The 14508-nt window shown below is 44.1% G+C and overlaps 1 pseudogene; it reads right to left on the bottom strand.

The window, feature by feature from the left end:
* Nucleotides 1–1227: 1227 nt before the first annotated feature.
* On the bottom strand, nucleotides 1228–2626 carry LOC138843355 (forkhead box protein R1 pseudogene; annotated as a pseudogene).
* Nucleotides 2627–14508: the final 11882 nt, after the last annotated feature.

Below are 14508 nucleotides of genomic sequence, written 5' to 3'. Positions count from 1 at the left end.
TGAAAACAAATTATTATCTTGTTTCTGATATTATAGGTAAAGTATTTTAATTTCTGTCATTAATTATGTTTTCTGGAGTTTGTTATCCATGCTCTTTCTTATGCTGATGAAGTCCTCTTGTATTTTAAGTTTCCTGAGATTTGTGAAGTCAGGAAAGATTAAGTTTGTCAAAGGCCTCTATCCACTGAGGAGTTATAGGGACTGGACACCCCTACCCAGCCATGAATAGACTAGGAAAGCTGCCTCAGGCCTTGGGAAGGGCAGAAACCAGTGACAGGAACTCAGATTCCATCTTGAGACCTACCTTTACTCTGACTGAAGTTATCCCATCTCACAGGCACTCACCTGCATGTTCAGGCCATGAAACAGGATGAGGTATTTAATGCTGATGGCCCACATGAGCCAAGTCCCACCTACCTTAGCCACAGAAAATTTTTTCACCAAAAAGCTTGTGTGTTCAGAACCTTAAACAAAGACCCCCTGCCTAGCAACCATATGTCACAATGTGGGCCAAAGATGTTCTGCCCTTTGGAATACAGGCCAATGGACCAGCCAAATGTAGACCCAAGTAGAGGGTGCAGTCCTAAAACAGGAACCTCTGCATGTCCCCCACAAAAAAAAAAAAAAAAAAAAAGCATCCCATGGATAGTGGTAAAGGCTAAAACTGAAAACTCAAAAACAGGCTCACTCCTCTGATAATGGACTCCCAGCTTTGAGCCCCTCCTCTCTCTCAGGAGTCTGTACTCCTTTCTATGCAATAAATCCACTTGTGCTTTGCACACTCTTGGACTCAGCCCTTTATTTCTATACTGAGAGAGAGTCTTGCACCAGGGTGTCCGGCATCCCCAATAGGAGTGAAATAACAGTAACCCTGCAGTTTTTCTCTTTCATATTATTAATACCATAATAAAACTAATCATTGTGTTAGTGTTAAACAAGCCCTGCATTCCTGGAATATATCCCATCTGTTTAGTCATGTATTTAGCTTATTGATTGAATTTGATGTCCTAAATTTTTTCTTCATATTACCCTTTATTGATCAAAACTTCCAAACAAAGGTAGCCTCTCCCTAAAACTGCCCCCCTCTGCTGCCATGGCACCTGCCCTTACCCCTGTCTCAGCTACCGCAGTGCAGAGCAGAAACTGTCCCAGGGCCCTGAAGCCCTATGAGTTCGTTAAGTAGAAGCTTAACAATGTTAGCTGAACGAGTAGGTGGTGCTCCCAGGGCTGCCTGCCACAAGCCAGCATCTCCCATGATTATCTTCAAAATCCAGAAAATGAGCACTCGCTCAGGTCTGGCGAAGGGCGAGGACTCTCCTCCTCTGAGACAAGCGTGGCATCTGGGTCTGCACACCAGCAGCTGCCCCACTGCCTTGGTAGCATGCATGGGCTGCTCCCCACCCCAAGCTGGAACTGCACCTCTGCCCTTCACCCCATCTTCAGAGACCACACACACATATCCACACAAGGCTGCTGGGGGCAACTAATAAGGCAGGGGACTCGCTTTGGGGCATCAGAGGTCAAAGAGGAAGAGCATCATATCTGGTTGGCTCATGCACTGCTGGATACTTTCCAGCTGGGTGACAGCCAGGGCGCAGGCCTCCTCAGCAAAGCGGTGGCGTCCCTCCTCAGTCAACTTCCAGAAGCAGGAGCGGGATGGGGTGATGGCCGCGACCTGCATACTGACCGGCACTTTCTCAAAGCTGTCTCGGAAACACAGGTTGTGGCGGATGGTGTTCTTCCAGCCTTCCGGAGCCATTCGGAAAAATGGAAAGTGTTGTCGAGTGAAACTGTAGATCTGCTGCATGTTGAGGCCACGGGGGGAACTGTTTCTTAATGCCAGGGCAATTAGGTGGAAGTAATTGAGAGGGGCCAGGGCCAGAGCCTCCCCTCCTGGCTGCTGGCTTGCTGAAGCCTCCGGCTCTGGAGGGGGGCCCTTTTGTGAGGGGACGGGAGAGCCACACAGGAGCTGTCATCCTGGTCCTCGGCCTCCTCCTCTTCCATGAGCTCCCAGCTGCTGGGGGAAGACGAAAAGTGCTTTGGCGATGGAGACTGCTCGGGGGAGGAAGGCGACAGTGCACCGGACCTGCAGCCTCAGGGCAGCAGGCATCTTCCTGATGGCAGGGCAGCCAAGGGCGAGGGACCGCGCCCGCCAGTTCCTTCTTCTCGCTAGTCCCTTGGGCTTCCAGTTTTCCCGGTGGGTACACGATCTTGGGGTTCACCCACATCCACAGGTTGGGCTCAACCTCTGGACCATCTCTGTCAGCATGGGGCTTCTTCTCCAAAGGTAACCTTGGTGGTTCGACTATTTGAAGCCTGTACCTGGCAAGGTTCTGCTCGGCCACAGGCAGGTGCGATGTGGTGAAGGCCAGAAAGGTCTCGTTCCCCATGTCCCAGTCCAGCAGTCCCGGGACCTGGCCATGGAGGTTGGCCCAGACTTCGAGCTGCTAGAGTTTGAGGTCCACCTTTAGGAGAGCGCAGCATGCCCAGCCGCGCACGGGGCGAGCCGAGAGAGACTGATGTCCCAAATTTTTAACACATTTTATCTTTAGCGATATCTTCGGTTCATATTAAAATTAAGAGGAAGGTACAGAAATTTTCCAAAAATATCTGCTGCCACAGTGGCATAGTCACTCCTCTTATTAATATGAACCTGACCAGTGTAGTATAGTTGTTATGATTACATTTGATACATCATTAACACCTCAAATCCATAATTGACACTAGGATTTTGTATTGAAAACTTAATGAATTCATGCAAAGTTATAATAATGTGTGTCCATCATTTTATTATGCAGCATTTCATTACTCTAAAATCTTATCTGCCTAGTCACCCATTTCTTCCCTCTACAATCCTGTCAACAACTAATCTTTTTACTAGATTCATAATTGTGCCATTCTGAAATGTCACATAGTGATGAGCACGTATAATTGTTCACGTCAACTTCTTTTACTTGGTAATACACCAAAGATTCCTCTGTGTGTTTTCATGATTTGTTAGCCCATTTCCTTTTAGCAATAAACTATTTTTTGTATGATACAACACAGTTCACTCATACATTCACCTATATGAGAATATCTTGATTATTTCAAAATTTGGTTGGATTTTTACATTATTGCTCATGAGGAAAGTTGATTTTTTCAATCACTGTGTTTGTTTTTCAGGATAATATTTTCATTATAGGATTAGTTCAGATGTATTCCTCATCTTTTGAAAAGCATGTAGAATTATATTTTTTATTTCCTTCTAAAACACTTGGAAGAATGCATCAGTGTAGGTATCTGGGCCAGGTGATGCTTTCTAGGAAGATTTGTAACTCTGACTGTATTTTGCTTTATAGATATTGGTTAATACAGGTGGTGAATTTCTTCTTGACTGAGTTTATCTTTCAAGGAACTTGTCTATTTTACTTATGTTAGCATGGTTCTTCATGAAAATCTGTATTCATATCTCAAGAATTTGTACTAATATCACATTATTTTCTTCATTCATAATTTGTGCATTTTCACTTTTTCTTGATCAACCTGAGTGGATAGATGTTTATCACCTTCACTATTTCCACACATGATTTTGTTACAGTGGCTTTTCCCATTTTTTCTTCAGTTTTACTGATGTTTTTCTTCCGTCACAATGAAGTTGGTCATGAAAGCAGGCTGGTGTGCAGGCGTTAAGAGAGACAAGCACATTTAGGTTGCTTGGCTCAGGGTCAGTGATGCGGCTTTTGGACCTTCATGACCTTGAGGCCATGCTCGCTGCCATGTCCTGCACCGTGCAGTGCTGTGGATCGTGCTTGGTGCTGAGATTAATTCTAGGCAGCCAAGGGGCGAGCCGAGTTATGCGTGGGGCTGAGGCCTCATAGCCAGCAAGGTTCAGGAGGAGATCACACGTGGGCAATCTTCTGATAGCAACAAGAAGTACACCAGATGTGCACTCGCTGGCCTTGGTGGACATGGTCCTTCAGGGAGCCACCTGGCCCTCACAGCCATGGGTCCCTGTACCCAGCAGTGACTCCAGCCCCAGGCTCCACATCTTTCCCTGTGGGGCTGGCCTTGTTCTGCTCAGCAGTACTGGTGACCCTGCTCCTGGAACAGAGCTCGGGGAGCTGTGCCAGGGTTGAGGTGGCTAAGGCCAGAGGTGCCTTGGGGTCCCTGCGGGAGGCGCTGCAGCTCCTGGCGCTAAATTTTACTGATTGTATCTTGGTTGCTGTAGTTGATTGGGATGGCTGTAGGAAGTTATCATAGCCTTTGCAGCTTATAAACCAAAGAAATCACCACGGGTCTTAAAGTAAGAGTCTCAGGAAGCAGCCCTGACAGGGTTGAGGGTCTCTTGGGTGCCTGCTTCCTGGTCCCTAGATGGCTTTTCCCAGAATCCTCATGTGGATAAAGGGTAAAGATTCTCACTGTATCTGTTTTATAAGCCTCTGATCCTGCCTGAGCACCTTACAGCTTTATCAGGCAATAACACCATCCATGATTATGTTTTGGCATTTAAATGGTATGTTCAGATCACAGCAGATACTTATTTTCACTCTCTACTTGGTGCTGAGACTTTAAGTTGCTCCTCTTTTTCTAGTGTCTTTAGTTGGAAATCAAGTTCATTGATTTCAGACTAATATCAAGGGCTTCAAAATTTTTCATTGTGTTTTTTCTTTAAAAAAAACTTCTGAACCCCTTTCTACAGATATTTATCACTAAAATTTTTCATTAATGTGCCCTGATAGCTACATTAAACAAGTTCTCTTATGTTGTATTCAATTCAGTGAAATACTTTCTGTCTGCTTGCTCTTGGACTCAGGTTTATTGCAATGTGTGCTACTTACTTTCCAAGTATTTGAATATTTTCCTGATTCCTGTGTGTGTTATTTCTTTCTGATTTGATTGGTTCGTATTCAAAAAGCATAACATATTATTTGATTTTATCCTTTTATTAGTGTATGTTTTATGCTCTATGACATCCAGTTTGGTAAGTGTTCTATGGTTAGTTGAGAGTAGTGTTTTGAATTGGATATTCTTACTGTATTTCTTCTTGTTCTGTCATTTGCTAAATGAGAAGTACTGGAATCTCAAATGATATTTCTAATTTTTTAAACTATCTTATTTTATAGCATGCATTTGACTTTATTAGATGCATAACTATTTAGAATTATTATATCTTCTTGGATAATTGAACTCATAATTTTGAAATTAATTTTTAATTGCTTATGAGAGTATGGCTATGAAATTAACCTTGGTAAGGCTCATGTTCCTCACTTTTCAGTTTTTAAGTGTTAGTGTGGTACTTACATATTATTGTAGTTCAGCTTATCTGAAATCAACCTGGTGTAATTTCATAGTTTATTATTTGATTCTACTTTATTTTAGATTAATAAATTATTTTATGATTTAGTTTTATATCTATTTCAGAAGGAATTATTAACTAAAACTGTTTTGCTATGATACAGTTGTTTTACCAATGATAGTATATGATTTTAATTCATTAGAGTCCATCTGGAAGTAACTATACTACATTATATGTGATACAATAAAAATATAATATACTTTAATCCAGGAAAAATTGCTATTTTTCCTTCAGAACTTTCCTATGTCTCCATTTGGTGGGCTGTTATTCACTTGAAGTTTTATCAAAGAGCATCACAGTCTCAAACTTATGCATTTTTGTGATATATAATTTACATTAATGCTTATCCAGTACAGTGATGATTTCTGACACTGTAAGTTATATCTTTATGAGTGTTAAGTTAGTGTTAAAAAATATCTTCCACACTTCTACTTATCATTTTTGAGATTTACTTTTTCATCAGCTAAGCACCTTAAATACAGCTTGATCTTTTCTAGTCTTGCTTTCATGATTTGTTGTGTGGATCAGAACCATGCTCAGCCTATGTCTAAATTCCTAGTCCTAAGGCAAAAACTTTTCTCATTACTCTAATTATTGTCCCATGACTTGGGAGTTTTTCAGTCTGGCCGCTGAGAATGGATGTTTAATCTCAGCTCTCTATGGGCACAAGGAAGAATTTCCTCTAATCTTTATAGATATCACACCCATACTCTTAATTTTTTTTGGTGGGCATGCACTGTTTATGACTCCACTAAACATCCAAACAAGGCCCTCCAAATGTCTCCAGTGTTCTTTCTCATTACTCTGTTCCTCTCCAGATTTCCCTATGATAGCTCACTGACATGATGTTCCAGAATACCCAGCTTCATCACATCAATACACCTCAGTTCCCTCTCCCTGTGACAGGGCCTGGAATCTCTCTGCTAGGAGCTGCAGAATTTTGAGAGTTTACTTTAACTTTCTTTTATCTTTCATATATTGTGTTCTTTGCCTCAGGCCCTTTATTATGAAAATTGGTGATAAATGCAGGTTTTCTCTTTAGTGTCTGATTGTCTCATGTAAGGAGTTAAAGAACAATTTTTACTTCATCTTGACTACAAGTAAATTTCAGCTGAGCTTCAGCATGTGGTATACACTGTTTGGAATACTCTTCATTCTTTTCTTAACTGATATGTTTTAATCCTTTATGTCTCAGTCCACTCATGTTATCTTCAGGAAAATGTTCCCAAGACCCAATGTGGATTGAATTTTATTATGTAATCATTAAATTGTTATCTTACTAAATCCATCTAAATTCAGAGTTGTAATTATATTTTAATTTCCTCTCCACTAGACTCTAATCCAAATAAGAACAGAGAATTTGTTTTATTTGCAGAGCCTAGTACAATAATGTCTTACACAGTGTGGGTTTTCAATATGTATTTGTACACTGTATGAATTAGTGGGAAAAAAGAACACATGTTTATATAAACATATTCATATATATTTCTCTCATTTTATTCTTCATATTATTTCAGAATATTGAAAATCCAGGCTGCATTTTTTCATATCCAATATTATAATAACTTTCTTAAAAATTGCTATAGAGTGCTTACTGTGAAAATTAAATTTATGAAAAATTAGAGAATTTCAAAAATCTCTACAATAAGATAAATGAAATTACTTAGGCCATCAACAGTTAGGTGGGACCAAGAATGCTATATTTTGAGGTATTATCTCTTTACATTTCCTAAAATATCCTAAAACAGAGGGACAGAAATGTAGACACATACACACACACACAGAGAGGGAGAGAGAGAGAGAGAGGGAGAGAGAGAGCACTCATCCACTGATAAATTCCCCTAAATACCTGATGCCTGCAAAATATTGGGGGCAGAACAAGAATCAACAAAAATAATTGGGAGCTCAATCTATGTTTCCCACATGATGGCAGCAACTGAATGACTTGAGCCATAACTAGTATATCCCAGGTCTTTATTGATAGAAACTTGGAGTCAGGAGACAGAGCCAGGAATTCAACACATTTTCTTCAAATTTGAACATGAACATTTTAACTACAGGTCAAATGCTCACCCTTGATGTATTCACTTTATATTAAAAGTACTTAAATTTTTATCACTAATATGCATTTTGGTAATTTACAGAGGAGAAAATGTTGTCTTGGGGGAAGTGAAATTCTTAACTTGTGACTACAGTGGGTAAAACTGTCATTTGATAAGAACCATAATAAAGTGACTATGTGTATATATATATAATATATATAGTACTGTATATATTTTTTTATTTTTTGACAGGCAGAGTGGACAGTGAGAGAGACAAAGATCTTCCTTTGCTGTTGGTTCACCCACCAATGGCCACCGCGGCTGGCTCACTGCATTGATCCAATGGCAGGAGCCAGGTACTTATCCTGGTCTCCCATGGGGTGCAGGGCCCAAGCACTTGGGCCATCCTCCACTGCACTCCCTGGCCACAGCAGAGAGCTGGCCCGGAAGAAGGGCAACCAGGACAGAATCCGGCACCCTCACCGGATTTAGAACCCGGTGTGCCGGTGCTGCAAGGTGGAGGATTAGCCTAGTGAGCCACGGCGCCGGCCAGTACTATATATTATGTATACATATATAATGGATTTTAGAGACAAGTAGTCCATTTCAGTTACACAATAATGAAACATTTAAAAATTTACAAATAAGCATAAATGAATTCCATGCCAATTCCAATGATAATGATAAAGTAAATGTACTATATCTAGAGTTATATTTTTGAAATTCAAAATTAAACATAACTTTAAAATCACCTGGAGCTCCAAAAATGGCGAAAATATATCACCTGAAAAGGGAATTGAATATGGTGGCAAAAGAGGGTTCTGAGAACCTATGAACAGGAAAGTTGCCAGGAGTTCATAAAATTTATGATGAAGTTGATTATGTAACAGTGAAAAAGCAAATCAAGGTAATGTGATGCTCATAGTATGATGATCAGCCTATAGGAGAATACTGATAATGTATAAAGGTGAGAGTAGTAAATGAAAATAAGTTAAAAGGAATGCACACATTTGTGGGGAGCAACCCGGACTAGACTGAGTTACTGGAATTAAGACTTATTCTATACATCTGCTCTCCCACAATATGGCGCTGGGAGAGAAGTAAACAGCTTCTGCACAGCTGCCTCCAGTTCAACCAATAAACTGTAGGACTTGCTCCTGATTGGAGAGCAGCGTACTCGGCGTGTGGGCAGCCGAGTTGGGATTGGCGGAGGAGGACTATAAAGGAGGAGAGAGATGGCATGCACCAGGAACATCTAAGGGGAACATCTAGCTGAAGGAACACCTGTGCAGCCCCCGAGAAAGCCGGCCGGCGGTGTGCCGCTCCCCTGCGGAAGTGGGGAATGTGGCCAGGGGGAACTGCCCTTCCACGGAGTTGGAAGGGATAGTAGCCAACCCGGGAAGAACCAGCAGCAAACCCGGGGAGGGCCGAGCAGACAGAAAGAACAGCGCAGGGTCCTGTGTTGCTCCTCCACGAAGAGGGGGAGCGACATAATGGTGCCGTGACTCGGATATGAAGCCTAGGCAGGGTTTAGTGTTGCTCCTCCACGAAGACAGGGAGCGACACACATTATGCTATAAATTATAGTATTTTACTATAAGTAGTATTCAGCATTATAATATAGGAGCCATAGTAGGGTTTCCATCAGATATAAAGGAACTTATTCAACAATAGTCCAGTCATTACAACTGAAAAAATATGAAGATGTAAAAGCAAACGTTGGGTCAGCACTATGGTGCACTAGATTAGTCCTTTGCCTGCAGTGCTACCATCAATATGGGCATTGGTTCTAGTTCTGGCTGCTCCTCTTCAAGCCCATCTCTCTGCCAAGGCCTGAAAAAGCAGTAGAAGATGGCCCAAGCACTCATGCTCCTGTACCTGTGTGGGAGACCTAGAAGAAGCTCCTGGCTCCTGGTTTCAGATTGACCTAGCTCCAGCCATTTTTCTTAGCAAGAGATGATTAATTTTAGAAAGGGCAATGGTGACAAAGTTATTGTAGGGGCCATATGTACAAAGACCTGTGGTTGGGAGAAAGTCAAAAGACTTGGAATTTTTTTAACAAAGAGTTATTTATATGAACAGCAGAGTTACAGAGAGGCAGAGGCAGAGAGACAGAGACAGTTCTTCCATCTGCTGGTTCTCTCCCCAGATGGCCAGGATCCAGGACCTTCTTCAAAGTCTTCCACACAGGCACAGGGCCTCTAGGACTTGGCCCATCCTCTACTACTTTGACAGCCTGTAGCAGAGAGCTGGATCAGAAGTGGAGGAGCTGACACTCAAACTGGCACGCACATGGGATGCCGGCACTGCAGGTGGCAACTCCACCTGCCATGCTGTTGTGCCAGCCCCAAAGACCTAGGATCTTGAGTGAGTAAAGAAGACCAGCAGTAGTCAGCGTGGGAAGTGACCAAAGTGCCAGGCATGCCAGCATCTCTGCCAGAACGCCTGCCCAATCCTCTTGTCAGGGCAGCAGGAGGACACCTAGAGCATTGGAAGATTTTGCAAGGACAGAGGTGGCACTCTCACCACAGACAACTGCAAGGTAGAACTGCAGCTCTGCAGCCCAGAGGGCCTGGGAGGACATGCTGGCAGAGCTGTGCTTTTGACATCTGCAATAACAAGAAATGTACAAAGACAGAGTGCCTGGGGTCCAATGGCTGACACCAGGAAGAAATCAAGCAGGACACCTTCAGAACACACCAGAAACACTGTGTCTATTATGGGCTCCCAGAGCTATTAAAAGAATTGAATACAGAGCCAGAGAAATACTGCTTTGTGACTCTTCTACCCATAAACTAGAGCTCTCTGGAAACACAGGTGCATCCAGCCTCAACAACCCTGTTGAAAAGCTACACATACTCCCATCTTCTAACACAACTGGTTTGTTTGCTAAGAACAGGACCTGTTTGGGTCCTGGTCCAAGTGAGAAAGGCTCTCAGTGTTTCCCTGATTTTTGCTCCATACATTAACTAGGACTCACTCTAAACTCTGGGCCCACTCATGTGCCTCTTTACCATCTGGCTCCTGCATTCCTTCCACTATTCAGCGCAGGAGTTTTTATATGCAGCATGGTGGTCACTAGGATTGCTGGCCACAGTTTTCTATCTTTCATTTATTCCAGATATGTGGGACACTTTCTGATCTCTGTATGGAGGTGAGACACTGTGAAACCTGTTCTGACCAATAAGTTTTAAGTGGGAATGTTATGTGACAGGAGGGAAAAAGGGAAACACACTGTCCCATAACTTATGAGATGTAGCCCAAACTGTCCTGAATAGGAAGTCCAAGTCAATGAGAGTCTGCATAAAAAAGAAAGACTTCGAATAGACAACTGAGCATTACCACTATAGGAAGGAACAAAAAGAACAGTCAACAAATTTAGCAAACAATTAACAGCAAGGATTAGAAAATGATAAAAGAAACATGAAAAACAATAGAAAGAATAGAAAAGATTGACATAACTAAATGCTTTTTAAAACATTTATCTAAAATGCAGATATGTGTATATATATATGTATATCTATCTATCTATCTATCTATCTATCTATCTATCTGGAGAGGGACAGGACAGATACAGAAATATCACCCAAGTATGATTTATTCCCTAAATGTCCATAAAATCCAGGGCTGAGCCAGGCCAAAAGCAGGAGTGAGAAACTCATCCAGGCCTTCCATGTGGATGGTAGGGATCCAATTGATCCATCACCTGCTGTTTCCCATTGTACAATTAGCAGGAAGATGGAATCAGGAATACACCCAGGACTCAAATCCAAACTTACTCCAATATAGGATGAAGGCTGATTTTTATTTTTTTATATATTTATACATATATATATATTTGTTGACAGGTAGAGTTATAGACAGTGAGAGAGAGACAGAGAGAAAAGTCTTCCTTCCATTGGTTCACTCCCCAAATGGCCGCTATTTCCGGCACTGTACCAATCTGAAGCCAGGAGCCAGGTGCTTCTTCCTGGTCTCCCATGCAGGTATAGGGGCCCAAGCACTTGGGCCATCCTTTACTGCCTTCCTGGGCCACAACAGAGAGCTGCACTGGAAGAGGAGGAACCAGGACTAGAACCCAGTGCCCATATGAGATGCTGGCACAGCAGGCAGAGGATTAACCAAGTGAGCCACATCGCTGGCCCCTGAAGGCATCTTAAATGGCATCCTAATTGTTAAACAAAGTACCTGATCCAAAGTTTTTCTTTCAAAAAGATAATTAATGAAACCTTATCCAGAATAACAAAGAAAAGAAGTGTGAAGACCAAAAAATATTCATAAGTAAGAAGGGTGACATTACAACTGATGCCACAGGAATACAAAAGATTATAAGAGAATGCTATGGATGAACATGCACAGACAAATCTGATAATCCAGAGGAAATGGATGAATCCCTAGGAATATGCAAACTAACAAAACTGAGCTAGTTAGAAATAGAAAATATCAACAGACACTAACCAGCAAAGACATTAAACAAATAACAAAATAGATCCAATTAAAGTAAATCTAAAACCTGTACACTTACCTACTGGATTCTACGAACTACATAAGTAAGAAATTGTAACAATTCTATAATTCCTCTGAGATGAAGAGGAGAAAATATTCCAAAGCTCATTTTATGAGACCAGCTATTCTGATTGAAAACCCAAGTTACAGGCTGATATTGTCATGTAGCAAGTTAAGCCCCCATTTGCTGTGCTGATATTCATAAGAGAAGAAAGCTACAGGCCAGCATCCTTGACAGACACAGATGGAACATTCTGGACAAAGTCTGAACAAACCAAATTCAACAGCACATTGAAAAAGATGCTCAAGCCAGATTTCCAGAAATGCAAGGATAACTCACCATGTGTAAATCAATTAACATAAAGTTAGCATAATAAAGACAAAACACATGATTACCTCAAAAAAGCAAAAAAAGAGATATATTTAGCAGAATTAGTTTTTCTCATAAGAACTTTAAAAAATTAGCTACAGAAGTACCTTAACAGGTTCCACTAGCTCCACCTTCCCTGCTCTCTGGACATTCATTAACATTTACTTATGATATAAACATTTAAAATCATTTCTTATAGTGTTTTTATAGAAAAAGTACAGTATATAATCATTACCTATGGTGACCTTACTGTGCAATAGAATACCAGAACTTATTCATCCCATCTCTGTCATTGCATCCATTAAATAACCTTTCCTTATCCATAGATATTATTTTAAAAATGTATTTATTCAAAGGCAGTGAAAGAGAAAGAGATATAAAGAGAGCACATGAGAGAGTGTGTCTATCTCTTAGTTCACTCACAAATGCCCACAATAGCAGTGTTAGGCCAGGAAAAAGTCAGAAGTCAAGAGCTTCTGCCTGGGCTGGACGTGCAAGGGGAGGGGGCTCAGGGCAGGCGCCACCATGCCGTGAGTGCCCAACTTTCCACAGAGGCTGGTCCTGCAGGGAAACAGGATAGAGCCTGGGGCACATGTGCTGGCACTGAGCCCCTTCCCAGAGACGAGCCCGCCTGTGAAATGGCCGGTCACACACAGCACCCCTGCGGGGTTGGCCCTGGGCTGCAGCCCCCTGGCCTCAGGAGGGGCGTCCTGCCTCATTGCATCCCTTGAGGCCACACTCTCCTCTCAAGAGCTCCTGTTCCACCCAGCAGGGGTCAGCCTTGCAACTACTGCCAGCAGGAGGAGGCTGTCCACCAGCAGTGCATCCGGGCAGTCTTCAGCTCTCTCGTGCCCCGGGGAGGAACTGCACACGTTGGCCCCAGAGCCTCAGCAGCAGCAAGGAGCAGCCTGGGGACCACTGGACTGCCTGGGATTCCTGACCCAGCCCCGAGGAAGAGACGAGACCCCCAGGCCCGGGCTGCTGCAATGGCGCGAGTGAGGCAGTGAGAGATCCGCTTGATGCTGGACAGCGAGGAGGCCGTGCAGCACCAGCTGGCCATCCAGGAGAAGTGAGTGCCTGGCCCCAGGCTGGGGGTGGAGCCCCACTTGGCTGTGCCCTACTTGGGCCGGCCCCAGGCCCACGCCCCCTCACCAGTGAGGTGTGGGAGGTGAGGCAGGGCCCTGTGTGTTGTCATGTGTTCCAGGACGAGGCTGCAGGCCTGGATGGGGCCTGGTGCTCACCTCGGGGATGTCTCTGCTGTCACAGCCTGGGTTTCTTTCCCTGAAGACAAACGCGACCCCTGCATGAGGGCGGCCAGCTGTCCGGCCCCCGGGGTCCTCTGAGAGGGTGGGGAGCTGGAGCCGTGGGCTGCTCCAGGCTCCGTTCCTTCAAACCCTCAGATCCTTGGGACCAGAGTAGAGGCTGTTGCAGTGAAAAAACACAAACCCAGGCCGGCGCCGCGGCTCACTAGGCTAATCCTCCGCCTAGCAGCGCCGGCACACCGGGTTCTAGTCCCGGTCGGGGCGCCGGATTCTGTCCCGGTTGCCCCTCTTCCAGGCCAGCCCTCTGCAGTGGAGGATGGCCCAGGTGCTTGGGCCCTGCACCCCATGGGAGACCAGGAAAAGCACCTGGCTCCTGGCTCCTGCCATCGGATCAGCGCGGTGCGCCGGCCGCAGCGCGCCGGCCGCGGCGGCCATTGGAGGGTGAACCAACGGCAAAGGAAGACCTTTCTCTCTGTCTCTCTCTCTCACTGTCCACTCTGCCTGTCAAAAAAAAAAAAAAAAAAAAACACAAACCCCAGGGCACCGGAGCTGACTGGGCCTGGGACAGACATGGCACCCTGGGCTTTGTGCCGAGGGAGGGGCATGCAGGCCCAGCTGCTGTGCTGAGCCTGGACTTGGAGCTGGGGCCTGGCTCTGTGATGCATGGGAGGAAGAGGAGACGGCCCCCTGGAGCCCCAGCGTCACCTCCCACTTTTTCTTGTGAGGATCCACATCTCCCCTGCTCACCGAAAGGGCTGCCATTTGCTTTCTGCGGATGAGAGAGTGAGGTTCCAGGCCAGGCTGGCTGCTTCCTGCAACCCTGCTCCATGTGTCTGCACGTGGGCTGGCTCCTCGGGCACAGGATCAAGGCCGATGGCAGAGTGGAGTCATAGCACAACCCCATGGGAAACCTCAGCCTGGACTGAAAAACAGGCACCAAGTCCCTCTGTGCAGGTCCCAGCCCAAGAGCCCCTCTCTGGGGAAACTCCC

This window comes from Oryctolagus cuniculus, chromosome 17 (assembly GCF_051225735.1).
Source record: "Oryctolagus cuniculus isolate XC-2025 breed Fujian yellow rabbit chromosome 17, ASM5122573v1, whole genome shotgun sequence".
Taxonomy (NCBI): domain Eukaryota; kingdom Metazoa; phylum Chordata; class Mammalia; order Lagomorpha; family Leporidae; genus Oryctolagus; species Oryctolagus cuniculus.
Note: the sequence above shows the minus strand (reverse complement) of the source record. Positions and strands in the feature narration are given on the sequence as shown.